Source organism: Vigna umbellata, chromosome 5, assembly GCF_029865625.1.
Source record: "Vigna umbellata cultivar VRB3 chromosome 5, Vumbellata_1.0, whole genome shotgun sequence".
NCBI classification, from domain to species: domain Eukaryota; kingdom Viridiplantae; phylum Streptophyta; class Magnoliopsida; order Fabales; family Fabaceae; genus Vigna; species Vigna umbellata.
In genome coordinates, this window is record NC_142169.1 from 18598136 (window position 1) to 18614808 (window position 16673).

Consider the following 16673-nt stretch of genomic DNA (forward strand, 5'->3'; position numbering starts at 1 on the left):
AGTTTAATTTAGACACTTTCATGCACCTTCTGGAAAGTCACATCATTCAAATAATGCGTATCTCTTCCCAACACAGTCTAAAAAATTTCATATTGTTCTTGAACATCAAAACTAGAAATATATATTAACGTTTTATTTCTAATATTTTTAAAGGTGTGGAATTTGTATGAATAATGAATATACTTATGTTCATGCATGTTCCAACTAAACAACATTTTAATAAAAATTCATATTAAAAATTAAAAAAAAAAACATAATATTATTAAAATTTAATGTCAAAAAAGACATGAACTAAAAATATTTTCCCTTTAGTTTTCTCTCTATCAACTTGCTCAAGTTGCAACTTGCCCCACTGGATTTCCAATCAACCTTTTCCTTTTCATTTATTTTCCTTTTCTCTTCATTACATTGCCCTGTTTTTTCATTTCCCTCTGACAAAAATGTATGCTTTCTATGCAAAAGGAAAAAATAGAGGAAAGGAGCAGCAAGCAACTTCTAAACTGTGCACAGGCTCTTGATTATTCATGTCTCCCTTGTTGTCTTGGCTATCAAGACACAAAGTTATATGACTTCTGTAACTGTAACCATGTCATGTAAAAGAATCAAGAAACATGTCACATTTTGTCAGTTTTATATAAATTCCCTCAAGGGAATCAAAATTAACCTAATTGTTTCAATTTACAATTAACCACTTCTCAACAAACTAAAAATACTATATTCATTCACATATTTAATTAATAGACCCCTAAATACATATCACTAATAACATTAATACGAACAAGACATGTTTTCCTTAGAAAACAAATATTATGCAAAACTTTGAAAGAAGAAACGAATTACATTTGACATATGGAATTTATAAATAATAGCTTTTAAAAGTTACATATTATATAATTAGGAGTGTCATAAGCTCAATTAGCTCACCGTTAAATTGAATTAAAAATGAGTTAGTTTAATCTAATTTATTTTTTGATGAATTAAAAATTTTGTAAGTTAGTTGGATCTACCATAAGTTGATAAATTGATTCATTTAAAGATAGTTTATTCTTTATTTTATATATTTATCACAATATAATTAAAATTAATTGATTTGATTTATTTTTTTATAGTAATATAATCAAAATACTTACTTATTTCAAATAATATTATTATAAAAATAATACTTAAAAATTAAAATATCAAGTATATATTTAGCAAATAAATAAATTAAACATTTAAATCTATCAAATTTATTAAACAACATTCTACTTTTTAAAAAAAAATCAAATTATCAACTTACACCATTAAAAATAATAAATAATTTTAATAAAAAGTTATAAAAATGATAAAAAATAATAATTTATTCTAAGATTATTGTTAATAAATTATGCATCAACCTAACCTACTCTCAACTTAACCTGAGTCGAACTTTGATAATTCACGAACTAAATGAGACAGATTTAGTTTGATCACATTTAAAAAAAAATAAAGAACATATTTTCTTCTAACCTCGCCCACTGATAAGTCAAACTGATTTACAAATTTGAACCATTTTAACATCTTTATATCGTTATTAAGAAATATAACTAATTTTCATAAAGGTATTTTTATGTAGTTGTTATAGTGAATACCGCTTAACAAGAATATCTCCTAAACAAATGAAAATTAAGGAAAGTGAGAATTTCCTTTGTGTGAATGTTGGTATATAGTGGGAAAATTAGCCACCTAGGTCCTACCAACAATTGATGTCCTGTCATGGAGACAATCATATGCTTTTCTGTGTTATGTAAAAAAACTTCTGCGTTGAATGAAGTGAAGAATCCAACGCAAGGCCCAAATAATTCAAGGATCTTTATTTGTATAAAATAGGTGCTACACAATTCCATTTAGTTGAATGGTGATAATAGTTTCACACACTTAGCCACATAAGGATGAAGCTTTTGTCCAGGCATAAACAAGTCAAAATGCTTGTCACTTTTACTAAAATTTTGAACATGTAAATTTTGTTTATAAAAGCTGAAAATGTTCACTGTATATGGAAGGTCGAAGAATCTCTTTTCCTCCTGACACAGATGATGAAAAATAAACAATGTTTGTTCATTATGAACATTTTCAGTAAGGTAACAACTCTTTCTAGTAAGAGATAAAGACAACAATAGTATTGTAGGTAAAAACAATGTAGGAAAATGCATAAGGTAGGATTTCAACCGAAAATACTAGTAGGTTCTAAAGGCTTTGGAGCTCTGAACATAATTTGAACATTTTGAATTAAAAAAGTTTAAACTCTCGTATCGTCCTCATATTTGTAGGAGAATTTCAAGTAGATTTTCTTGATGGAAACTGTCTCAATTGGGTTTTAATTTTTGAAAATTGAGTCAATTAAGCCCTCTCCGTTAAGTTTTCACAGACGGCGTTAACAGATGCTGACATGATGTACACGTAATATAATGATGTATAAATGTTATATTACGTAGACCTCCACGTTGCTCGAACCCCTCTCACATCCTTCATTGACGTTCTTCCTCCCACCCATGGCAATCCAATCTTCCTCCATTTCAACCCATCGTCATCGATCTGCGACGCCGTCAACCACCATCGCTTATGTCTTCATCTCTATTGATGCGCCACCGTGAGGACAAATCGACACCATAGCCAGCGTTATGATAGAGGTAGGAGATGGGCACAAAGTGAATTGCCAAGGGAAGTGTGAAGGATTCATTTTGAAATTAAAAGTGTTGCTCCATCTTTCACTCTCCTCTAAATAGTTTGAGATAGAATTGATAAACGAGAAAGGTCAATTGTTAATTCCATCTCAGTAATTACCAAATCAAAATTCATAGATGTCAACCTCTACTATAATTTATTGGAGAAAACATGCAGTCCATGTCAATTTTTCAAAAATTAAAACTCAATTGAGACTATTTTTAACAAGAAAACTTATTTGAGATTCTCCTGTAAATACAAGGACAATCTGAGAATTTAAACCAATTAAAAAATACGCCAAAATATAGACTCGGTAATTCATTCACACTATACAATGCCTTTATACTATTGTTCGATTGAAAACTTTCATTACTAAATCTTTGAATATTACAATAATCACATTTAAAATCAATTTGTAATTAACTGCACTGTAAACTTTTTAGATGTGTACAAAAATTATTCATAACAAAATTAAATACATTAACAATAAACATTGTGTTGCAGATACTAACACAATGTTGTTTATAGTTGTATCGTATAAAATATTAACCGAGCGGTTGGTGACTAATATCTAATTAAAGATATTGATAAAGTAGGTTATAAACAACCAACCGGATTTTCAGATAATCTGTTTATATCTTATTCTATTTATATTTGTTGTGCTTATATCAGCTCAAGATCCATGAGATAAATTATAAATACAAACCCAGGGCCGAAAGCCAGGGAGGTTCCACTTACGCATTATTCATTCTACGCTACTCTCAAATACTCAATAGTGATAATCATTCACTAAATATTCAACTAAGAGTCGAGGCCCTTCAAATCACACGCCTAACTTGAGCGTCGGAGTATCTTTTGCAGGTACATCCTTCCTCGTCAAGAAGGAGACTGATCGGTTTGTGCCAATACCGATCGGCAAACAACAGGAGTTTGGAAGCGAGCGAGCGGTCCAAACACGTCAGCAGGTTAGTCTCTCGGTCCCAAAAATATCTATTGAAACAATAGTAATTTACATAGCCAACTATTGTTTTTGTTTGTTTCAATTTATATGCGCGGATTTTAGATTACAATTTGGGAGTGATGATAAATGGAGGGTATTATTCTGAGCAGGAGATAATCTATGGTCATCGTTTTACGGTGAAACAGAATCGATTCGACCATTTGTGTAGAAGGAGAATCGACTCTCTTTTCTTTTTTTTTTCAGAAAATGGATTCTCAGTCTTTTCCATTTGAACATAATAGATTCTCCCGCTTTATTTCTTCAAGAATTGATTATAATGTTGTGTTGTAGGTGGTGCATTGATGTGATGGGCTGTTGTTGTCTTGGTTGCTCTCGTTGTAGGTGGTGTAGCCTTGGTGGTGACGGGTTTAAGTGCCGCACGGAACCATATTTCCATGTCAAATGTAAATTTGGAAAAAAATTAATAAAATCAAATAAATATAGAAAACAATAAAATAAAATAAATTAGTTTTTGGTGGTTTTGTGTTATAATTATTATTAGATTATAAATTAATTTATAGTTTTATTAATTTGTTGTTTTAATAATGTATGGTGCAGTTAGTATGATTTATATGCGTATTTTTGTATGTATTTTTCAATAAAAAGCTTGTAACTTAGTGGTTAAGGTTTGTTACTGCGGTGCATGGGCTAGAGTTATGAGACCTCGCAAGTGTAACCACCCAAATTCCGGATATTTCTTTTATCTTTCTTTTTCTCACCTTATATAACTAAATATTTAATACAATGAAATACTAGAGGGATGCTTTACTTCTCTCTTTCTCTCTACTTATTACTACAAGTAAATATTACAATGAAGTTTGAGAGATTTTCTTTTATGTTTCAATCTTTCACTCTCTTTTCTTTCTTCAAGTATATGTTTTGATGAAGCTTGAGAGTATACTTCTTTTCTTGAGCTCTTCTCTTTTTTTTTCCTTGATGGAGAAATATAGCTTTTATAGTTTAATGAGATTTTCTTGCTCAATGGATGATGATATATCTCTATATCTTTATATTTTCTCTCATCTTCCTCTTTCTTCTAGTCTTCTATTTATACACCTTGATGATATAGACATGTTTTGAGATTTGATAATATGACCGTTTTGACGAAGCGTGTCTTGAAACTTGATAATATGACCATTTTGACGAAGCTTGTCTTGAGATTTGTTTTCTTTTGGCTATTGGTATAAGTGTCAGGCATAGGATGTGTAACCTCTTTAGCATCTAAAAAGCTCTTATCTCTTCCTCCGCTTCTTTAGCAAGGGGATTTGTTTCCCCTTTGTCTTAGCTCGACAATTCGCAATGTGGTCAGCCTTACCACAGTTATAGCATTTTCCTATTATGCACTCATTTGCATAGTGGTCATGCTTATTATATTTAAAGCACTTCAATCCTGGCCAACCTTCTTGGGCTTGCCTTGTCCCTAGCCACTCAAATTCTACTGATCGGTTTCTTCTTCGCCATTCATGGTCATCTTGACCATGACCTTCGCTTCCTCAGCCACCTTGACTTCTGCCTCCAGGATCGACCTTGAGTGTTCCAGGCTCCTCCATTCACGCCAAACTATGATTGTAGTGCTTGATCAAGTGGCTGATAGTTCTTCCTTCTCCATTGTTTATGAGCCTCAAGTGACACAACAAACTCATCAATTGAGAGGATAGACAAGTCCTTTGACTCCTCGATGATGCACACAATGCTCTTAAAATAATCTATTAGTGATCTCAAGATTTTCTCCACAACTCGGTTGGTTGACATTGGTTCTCCATTCCTACCGAGATGGTTAGCCACTTTTTCTACCCAAGTTATATACTCAATCACCCTTTCCTTGTCCTCCATCTTCAAAATTTTTCAAACTCTCCCTTAAAAGTTTGAAGTCGCACTTGTTTAACACAATTGTCCCATCTGTACACAATCTTTAGGATCTTCCACGTATGCTTCTTTTGAAGATGTAGCTTTTGCTATCTTCTCAAAGCTTGCTTCATCCACCACTTTGTACAATAGTTACACAGTCAATTTGTTTTTTACTCACGTCTTTATCAATACAACAATCTCGGTCATTGTCTACTCTTATCTTCCTTGGGTTCTTGGTACCCATTCTCCATTTATCCCATATGTCTTAGGATCTAAAAGAGCCTTCGTCTGCAAACTCCAATTATCATAATTGGTTTTCTTTGATTATCGTTCACAAGATTTGTCATCTCACTCATCTCTCTTTCTCACAAGCACTCAAACTAATTGTTTCACTCTCTTTTTTTTCTCTCTCTCACACACTCAAGACATAATACTATTTCACTCTCTTTTTTTATTTCTCTCTCATTCAGACACTCATGAGATAAAGTTCTTGTAAAATAAAAGATGACACACACTGTATAATTGAACTTTGTAATTTTGTCATTGATGAACCGTAAGAATGGAGATAAATACAATAAAATAATTAAAAATAGTATATGTATAAAATAAACTGAGTGAAATGAAATTACTAATAAATCCTTCTATTTACGTTATCAACGTGACTTATCCATAGCTTGACTCTGTTAAAAGAAGCACGAAACCATAGTGTTCCAATAACTAGAAAACAAATCAAAAAGAGACCCTAGAGGGCCTGGATGAATGCATTATACAAAGGGGAGGAGACCGTCTATTCCAATGCATCAAGCATAACAACACATTGGCCCATAGGTTTCCTCTCACATAACTTGTTAACAGAATTCTCAAAAGATATCAGTTTTGACCGAAAACCAACACGGCCAGCAAAATAAGGCAAAAAGTCCTTAGAAATTAAACTAGAAGCATAATCATTGTACACATAAAGTTAGATAAAAGAGCCGATAGACCAGCGTTACGTACATTTGCAACCAAAAGCAAAGAGGAGGGTCCGGAGGTAGCGTTGTTGTTGAAGTTCTTCATGAGACTAAAGGAGGGGCGGTCAGGAAGTGCCAACCCAGAAGGAAGGTGTAGAATCTTATGGGCGATGGAAACTGTATAGAAGTTGTATGGTAAGATATCTGAATCGATAGACTCGCAACCCAAGCGATCACCAAGGATAAAATAACGAGCTGTCATATGACTGTTCCCGAACGATCGTTCACCCGCCAAAGCGAGCGATCGTTATATCCCATTTACCGATCGTCTTTTAGAGATCGTCTCTTAAACCCAGTCAAAGATAAAAGTCAACAAATGTTCGGTCAATTTTAGTCAAAACGGTTAGAGACAAGTGGCCATGACGTCGCAAATCACGGAACCAACTAACCCAATATCAAGTACGACCAAGCGGTTATATTTTCCAAGCAGTTAAGTTCTCTAACCAACCGGATTTTCAGGTAAACGGTTTTATCTTACTACTAGGTTAAATATGAAAAACCAAAAGGAAAAAAGGTACGCTGAATTAGAAGAGAGGAGAAAATATTATTTATTTTATTATTTAACTAAAAGAGTTCTACGATTCTGAAAAGACGTGAAGATAACAACATTTTAGGAGGAAATGACGGGACTCTTTGAGATAACGCCTTGGAATGTCGGCACGGGCATCGCACGGTAGTCGCATTGCGCCAGCATAGCAACCTCCTCCGCGATACATAGCCGAGTCGACTGTTCAGTTCGTCATCCCACCTCCGCCAATAATTTTCTCACCCCGGCCTCCCAGCGGTTCCTAGCGACGGGAATGGCCCGTCGACCGACCCCTTGTTGCTCGCGTAACACGAAGAGCCACGGATTGCTCAACATCATTGCTGCGGTGAAGAGGCTCAACTCTGATGTGTAGGATAATGTTTGGCGCGGCTTTTGCGCAATCACCCTCCTCAGCTCCAGCACCTCCAAGGGCAAGGTTAACCTGACCGAAGATTTGGTCCTCCGTCCCGACTTCAGCTTCCCCACCGGCAAGCGGTCCGATATCTCCCGCCTCATCTGCAACGGGAACCTGTACAACCACTTCAGCACCAACTGCATCCATGAGGCCTCGAAAACGTTTTGCACCACGCCGATCATGTCGCGCCTCCAGGAAACCGATCTTTGTGTTGCAGTACTCCTCCAGGGCTTCTCTGTTCCAAGGGAGCTCGAGATGATTGAGGATAGCCCTCTGACGCAGCTCAGGCCCAAAGGTACGAATGGCTTCAACCAGCATAGGCTCGGTGAGAGAACGGGCAGTGACACCAGCGCGACTGCATTCTGCGTTGTAGGCCGCCCAGCAGGCGCGGTTGAAGTCGGCGTTGTTTTGGTGAACCAGGGTACTTGCAGGAGCAAACCTAGCCTTTGTGTTATCAATAATGTTCTCAAGATCTGCACGAGCACGTTGGAGAGCCAACTCGAGTTCAGCGATCCTGGCATCAAGTTCAGCCCGCCGCGCACTGATGGAAGATAACATATCATTCCTTTGCGCCTCGAACATGGCAACAAGCCCCTTGTCCAGAGCGGTGAGGGTTGTACCACCACACTTCTCGAGCTTCTCACGCATCTGCAACCTGTGCATGGCCTCCTGCCCTGACGGGTTTTGGGGAAGTTGAGTAAGTAATAGAACTTACGCGGCGTGGCAGAAACGAAGGAGTCGAACCACCTCTCACGAATACCAAAATATATCTCTAGCCATAACCTACATTTATTTTATTTATTAAGTAATATAAAAATATTTTGTTTTTTCTATTATAATTTATTTTTGTTTTATGTGAATAACTTTTGATTTGGAAAGATTTCTCAAGTTTTCAAGATATTTTTCATCATATCTAACATTTAATTATATATTTTGTCCGATTTCATATAATGATGTATTAAATTATTTGATTTTTTTATTTTTTTTAAATATATGTTATTTGTTATTTATTTTTCTAATGTAAAATATTGTTTTAATGATATTTTATTGTTTAAAAAATGAAATATTTATGTCTAAATTTGAATTATTGTTAGTTTATAAATTTTTTTCTATGTGATTCAATTCAATATAATATCTATAATTTTATAAGAAAAATATATTAGTAAACAGACATTGAAATGTTTTTAAACTTGGATATTTGCTTTCTTTCTATAACTTTTAAAAATATTTTTTAACTCTATCCACTTTGTTTAATTAAATGTTTGTAAAAATTATATATGTTTTGGTTTTCATGAACTTTTATTTACGTGTAATTGTGAAATATTTTACATAATTCTTTCATTTTTATCCAATTATTTGATATTTTGATTTAAAATTCATATAATTATAACTTCTTTCTCAATATTTTGACACTAAAAATATGAAAATATGTTTTCTAGATATTAAATATTTAGTAATATTGTATTTTATTTGTAACGTCCCATTTAATAATTAAAATTACTAAGTAAAACATCATATATTTTGATAATACATGGTAGATAGATAAGAAGCATACTAAATATTGATATAATTATTCATATAATTATTCATAGTAGTAAATATACAACATAATATATATATAAGGTCTTAGAAAACTAACAAGTCACTCAAAAGTTAAAAACTAATATACAACATCTAACTAAACCTAACATATCACTCGGTAGCATCACTCTCCGTCAACATCATATCAACACCTAACTTATCATCTGCTCACACTAATGGGTGATCATTGCAAAAAAGATAATAATAGAGATAGAAAAGAAGGCTGGATAAGCTAGTATTCAAAAGAAAATTTCACAAACAATTTAACATATCACATATTGGTTCAACATTTATAACATTCTCTCAATTATATAAACTTATCAATAATTGACTCTAAACTCAATTATCTGGATACATGCTTTGACATATGTATTCAATATAGTTGTGTACCTGTAGTAGTATTTATACTCTAAAGAGTCATAAATACATGGATTATCACCTTACTACACACGAGGTTAATTTTTCACACATGAGACCGAAAGTTCATGGTAAAGACCTTCTGTCATTCTCTCTCTCACTTCATTCATCTTTATATGAGTTCAATGGTTGGTAGTATAGCAAGATACCTACTTTCAGAATCCCCACATGTCAAAGCACACATTAATAACATCACTACCAATTCCTTCTTGGATTGGCTCCAACCATTCACATATCATATTATAATCCAACTATTGTTTTCACATTCACATAAATTACACACATTAAACACATTATAAAAGGTATGTGAAAATTTAGTTAAAATTCTAATATTTTCACCCAACCACCAAATTTGCTCGCTCGGCGAAAGTACTCTCGCTCGGCGAAAGTACTCTCGCTTAGCCACCAGATCTGTTCACTCATCAAGAAAACCAATGGAACTTAGAGATTTAAAATCCCCCAAAATTCGCCTAACGAATATATTCTCGCCTAGTGGTCGTCACTTTAGTGAACCCTCTGACTCTGGTTTCACCCAACGAGTTTTTTCTTGCCCATTGACCACCAAGTCAGTAGCTCTCTAACTTTGACTTCGCCCAACGAGTCTGCATAACTCAAAAGAACAAAATTCTATAGATTTTTGTCTTTCCAATCTTGCAAAACTAGTTCACATATCATATGCATGTCAACAATACAATTCACTTCAAATACAACCTCAATCATTTTATCATAGTATAGTTTTTATCTTATTATTTCTAATGGCAATTCAAGCTTCCTAATTCAACTTAACAAGTTATATCTCTTAAGAGAACTCAATTACACAATCCAACTGTCATACAAGCATACAAGCATCAATCAAAACTTGCCTCTTAGCTAAAATTAGAGTAATTAGCTTCTTTTACCTGTCAAATGATCAAATGACTCTAAAGACTATAAAACAACTCCAACAACTCTAGGAACCTTGTCTGCTCTTACAATCCACAAAAACATTACCAGAGTATACCATCAGGACCACTAATCAACAAGGAGTCTTATAAAAGACTCGAATGACACATGTTACAGAACAACTCACATGCCTGGAAGAACACACAAACTAAGGAAAGGAGCATAAATCAACTTACTCTTTCACAATAACTAATAGAATAGACTTAATGATCTCACCTCAAGGATCACTTGGGCGGTCTCTAATCTTGAAACAGATGGATAGGGAGTTAGAAAACTTAGAGAGAGGGTAAGAATCTCTTAGAGAAAGAGCTTTAGAGAGATTACGTGCTTTTAGATAATGAAACTCATTGATAAAAGTTCTATTTATACTTTTGAACTTTTATTATTAAAATAATTGATTCTCATTATTTAAAACACTCTATCACATCTAAGACATGATTTTCAAGGCTCTTACATTCATGGAATATTATAAGATTGAAGGAGACATGTTTTCATCATTGACCTTGACATAAATCTTTTGAATTGTGAATGTTTTTCCTCAAGAGCTTCTCATATACGTTCAGGAGATAATCTTCTATCATACCCTTTTTCTTGAAGAGAATTTTCCTCAAATTTGTACCACTTGAAGATTCCTTATCATCTTACCATCCTGATACCAACATAAAGGAGTTATACACTTCTGCCATACAAAGCGTCATATGAAGCCATCTTAATACTAGCATGGTAACTATTATTGTAGGTGAACTTTGTCAAGGGAAAAACTTCATTCCATAACCCATATGATCCAATACACATGTCCTCAACAAATCCTCAAGTGATTGAATTGTTCTTCCTAATTTCCCATCAGTTTGAGGATGATAGGCATAACTCATCCCCAACCTGCTACCCAAAGACTCTTCGAGAGTTTTGCCAAAATCTAGAAGCAAACCTAGGATCTTTGTCTGGCACAATATTTGAAGGCACTTTATGTAGCCTTGTTATCTCCTTGATATACAATTATGTCTGCTTGACCATAGACACCCTCAAGTTAACCGTTATAAAATGAACACTCTTCGTTAACCGGTCTACTATCACCTAAACTACATCATGCCCACTCACAAACCGTGGCAAATGGGTTTCAAATCCATAGTTATGCTATCTCATTTCCACTCTGCTACCTCCATTTACTACAATATCCCTTCAAGCCTCTAATGTTCCAGTTTTACCCTTTGACAAGTCAAACATGAGGCTACAAACTAAGCTACATCACACTACATACTAGACCACAAGAAAGAATCATTCAAATCTTGATACATCTTGACCATACGGGGATGAATACTAAGATGACTTTTGTGCCTTTCTTCTAAAACCAAACTCTTCAGTTCAACATCATCATGTATACAAACTATGTCCTTAAACCTTAAAATATCATCATCTCTCATCGCAAAATCCTTAGCATGTTTTGATCCAATCAACTTAACCGTCTTTTGCAGACTAGGATCTAATAATTGCTTTGCTTTAACCAAACTTAAGAAATCACTTTATGTCATCATATGACTACATCTAATGACATTTTCTCCCATTACCACTTGCAACTAAATATATCTATACTTCTCCACCAGTTCAAGTTCTCTAACCATCATATAAGACACATTCACTGCCTTTTTGCTTCAAGCATTTGCATTCACATCAGCTTTCCCCGGATGGTATAAAAAATCAAAGTCATAGTCCTTTAGAAACTTTATATACCGTCTTTGTCACATGTTTAGCTCCTTATGATAAAACAAGAATTTCAAACTTTTATCATCACTAAAAACTTGAAGCTAAGCACATACAAGTAGTGTCTCCATATCTTCAAGGCAAATACCACCGTTGCCAACTCCATATCATGAGTAGCCTAGTTCTTCTCATGAACCTTCAATTTCTTTGAAGCATATGTCACCACTCTCTTTTCTTACATAAGCACACAACCTAAACCCTGATAAAAGGAATCACAACAGACCTCAAAAGATCTACTTGTGTCAAGAATCACCAACACTAGCGCACTAGTAAACCTTGTGGGTTAAGTGTGTCAAAGGCGCCACTAACTTAGAGAATCCTTTAATGAATCTTATATATAGCTAGTTAAGCCCATAAAACTCCTTATTTCAAACATGGACTTAGGGCACTCCCATCTCAACACTGTCTCTATCTTTATTCGGATCTACAAATATACCCTCAGCTGATATCACATGGCCTAAAAACTGTCAAATGACCAAATGACTCTAAAGACCCTAAAATAGCTCCAACAGGATCAAGAATCCTATCTTCTCATATAAACCACAAAACCATTATCAAGGCATACTGTTAGGACCATTGATCAACATGGAGTCTTATAAAAGACTCGAATGACACATGCGACTATAACAATTCATATACATGAAAACACACATAACACTAGTACAAAAACAACATACAACGTCGAATATTTTTGCCTTTTCACATCGAATTCGAGAACGACGTCATATTGTGAGACGTTAAATTGACGTCAAATTTAAAAAATTCAACGTTAATTTAACGTCGAATTTTGTCAATATACGACGTTAATAAAATTTTTTTATTTTTTTTAATTAATTATAATCCTTTTTTACAACTCTACGAGACCTGAAAAGCAGAACTATGAACCGTAATATAGAATCAACAACAAATAACACTAACAAACAACAAACAAGTTCAATCAAACAACAACAACAAACAAGTTCAACTAAACAACAACAACAAACAAGTTCAACAAAAAAACAACAAACAAATTCAACAAATAAGTTCTTCAAAATGAAAACGAAAACTAACCTTCAAAAGGTGGGTTCATCGGAATAAAGTGTTGCCACCAGTGAGAGAGAAAGCAGAATGTGTCTATGAAGGACAAGAACACGAAAATAATCGGTGAAAACAAAACGAAAATCATACCTAAAGTAGTTAATGAACATACATTTGTATCAAATGAAAGAAAGATTACATGTGATGGTCCTCAAACTTCGTTCGAGAAAAGTTTGAGCAGAGAAGAGGGTCTCGCGCGCTAAGATAAAGTGAATGAATTTTCAATCTCCCGCTCAATTTTTTATTGAATTCACTAACCTTTTGACGTCTAACACTGAGACATTCGACAAATTATATCTTTTTACGTCGAATTATAATTCTAAACTTCGTTTAATAATTGCATTTATTTAAAAAATTGCCACTGATAATTTTAACGTTGGTTATTGAGTGGTTAGACGTCGAACACGTGACGTTACACGCTGTTTTTGCACTTGTATAAACTGAGGAAAAAAGCATCTTCAAAAATCACTCAAGCGGTCTCTAATCTTCAGATGGACAAAGAGTTAGAAAACTTAGAGAGAGAGTAGGAAACTCTAAGAGAAAGAGCTTTGGAGAGATAGAGTGTTTTCAGATAATGAAACTTATTAGAAATTTTATTTATACTTTTGATTTCCTAATATTAAAATAACTCAGTCTCTTTAAAACACTCTATCATAACTAAGATATGATTTTCTAGGCTCTTACATTCTTTAACGTGATTCTTATTTTTTTTTTATAAAAATCAATTAATTGATATTGAAAAAGTAATATTTATAAAATTAATACTAATAAATATATAAATAATTTTTATTATAATATATATAATAATATTTTTTGTTAATTATATTATTGATAAAATTATAATTTAATAGTTAAATAAAATAGTTTAAAATAATTTTATCAATTTAAAAAAATTATATTCAAACTAATAACTCATTGTTTGTTTTAATTTGATTTAAACTAATCAAATTTTATTTTAAATAAATTTTAACAATTAAAATTAATCATATTAATAATAATAATTAATAATCATAATATATATATATATATATATATATATATATATATATTTACAATAAAAAATTAATAATACTAATAATAATAATAGTTTTTAATCGTAGGAACAATTTCGTCATCTTACAATTTCATCTATTAATAAAAAATGTCATTCACATTAACCAAATCACTTACAAATTTTTCTCACATTTCTCTACATTTTTCATTGTTTTGTAATATTTTTCTTTCACCACCAATGGAGGCACAATATTCGGATGTAAACTTTTTATCAAAAGGAGATCATGTCCAATCAGTATCTGAATAACAAATTACTCTTGTATACTTATTAGAACCATATAACAACTCTTTTCCAAGAAATCCTTTAATGTATTTTAATATACGGATAATTGCGTTCCAATGATCTTCACACGGGAAATTAAGGAATTGACTTACAACACTAACTACAAAGGAAATGTCAAGACGAGTAATTGTGAGATAATTCAATTTTCCAACTAGTCTTCTATATTTCTCGGATAGGGTCCCCCTATTTTGGAATAAGTTTAGTATTAGGATCCACGAGTGTGTCAACAGATTTTGAATTCATCAACTTAGTTTCCTCAAAAATATCCAATGCATACTTCCTTTAAGATATAACAATACCGTCGTTAGATTGTGTCACCTCAATACCCAAGAAATATCTAAGTTTGCTAAGATCTTTGGTCTAAAAATTGTTACAAATATGTTGTTTCATCTGAGAGATGTCATGACTCTCACTGCTTGTAAGAACGATGTCATCAACATATACTATCAAGTAGACATATCCAACACTCGAGTGATGGTATAAGACTCAATGATCTACCTCACTCTAAGTCATACCAAATTATTGAAAAACATTACTAAATTTTCCAAACCAAGCCATTGCAGACTATTTTAGGCCATATAAGGATTTGCAAAGACGATATACCAACCCAAAATACTCCCCCTGAGCAACAAATCCTGGAGGCTGCTCCATATAAACCTCTTCTTTCAAATCTCCATTGAGAAATGGATTTTTGACATCCAGGTGATAAAGAAGCCATTGTTGAAGAATTGTCATGGCTATAAATAAACAAACAAATATTATCTTTACCACTGGAGAAAATGTATCACCATAATCCAACCCAAAATTTTTGTGTAACCTTTGGCCACAAGAAGAGCTTTGAGGCGATCAATAGTTTCATCAGGACCAACTTGGATAGCAAAAACCCACCTGCAACCAACAAAGGATTTTCCATATGGTAATTGGACAAGCTCCCTAGACGAAAGGCAAGTATAAAAAGGTGAAGACAATCTGTGATAACTTAAAGCAATATAATATGGAGAGGGATTACGGTAGAACATATATCTTTTTGAAGGGTAATTGGAAGGATAGACTCGGTTGTCAAAGCTAGAGGAGACAAAGTAGTTGACACTTGAATTTAGTCACTTGGTGGTTGTTGAGAAACACTTGGTGGACTAAGCACAATTGGAGGAGCACAAATAACAAGAATGTTGATAGTATTAGAAGGAGACATATCAAAAGAAGAATGATCGTTAAAATAAAAGGAAGACTCATTGAAGGTACATTTGTTGAAACAAAATAGTGAGTAAAAGAAGGAGAAAAACACTTGTATCCATTTTTATGATCTAATAAAGCCTAAAATCCACATTTGTGTGATCGATGAGATAACTTATCAAGATCAAGACTAAAGTTATGAACCAAACATTTAGATAAAAAAAACTTTTAGAGATAAGGGGTGAAGGGGTTCATGAGGAAATAAAATAGAATGAGGTATTTTATTATCTAAAACAGAAAAGGGCATGCGATTAATGAGATAACAGGTAGTAATAATAACATCACCCCAAAAATATTGAGAAACGTTAGCATGAATTAAAAGAATGTGAGTTGTTTCAACAAGATGTTTATTTTTGCGCTTAGTCATCCAATTTTGTTGAGGTGTATAAACACATGAAGTTTGATGGAGAATACCATGAGAAGCCATAAATTGTTTATGAGAATGGAAAAGATATTTACAACCATTATCATTGCACAAAGTTTGAATAGAAACACTAAACTGAGTTTTAATTTCATTATAAAAGGTTTGAAAAATATACAATAAATCAGAACAATTTTTCATTAAAAATACTCAAATGCATCTGGAATAATTATCAATAAAAGTAACAAAATATTGAAAACCTAAATTAAACTTGACACAACTAGGTCCCCAAATGTCAGAATGGACTAAGGCAAAAGGAAATGAAGCATGTTGTGAGACACTACGAGGAAAGAAACTATAAATATGTTTTCCTAATTAACATGACTCAAAGCCAATTGGACAACTTGGATAAGCTTGGAACAAGTTGTTGCAATTTGGAAAGACTAGGATGACCTAATAGAGCATGAAGAAGAGATGGAGACTCCAT

General features: G+C 33.2%; 1 pseudogene; it reads right to left on the reverse strand.

Annotated features, from left to right (window-relative positions):
* Positions 1 to 7130: 7130 nt before the first annotated feature.
* Positions 7131 to 16673, reverse strand: LOC148197873 (uncharacterized; annotated as a pseudogene).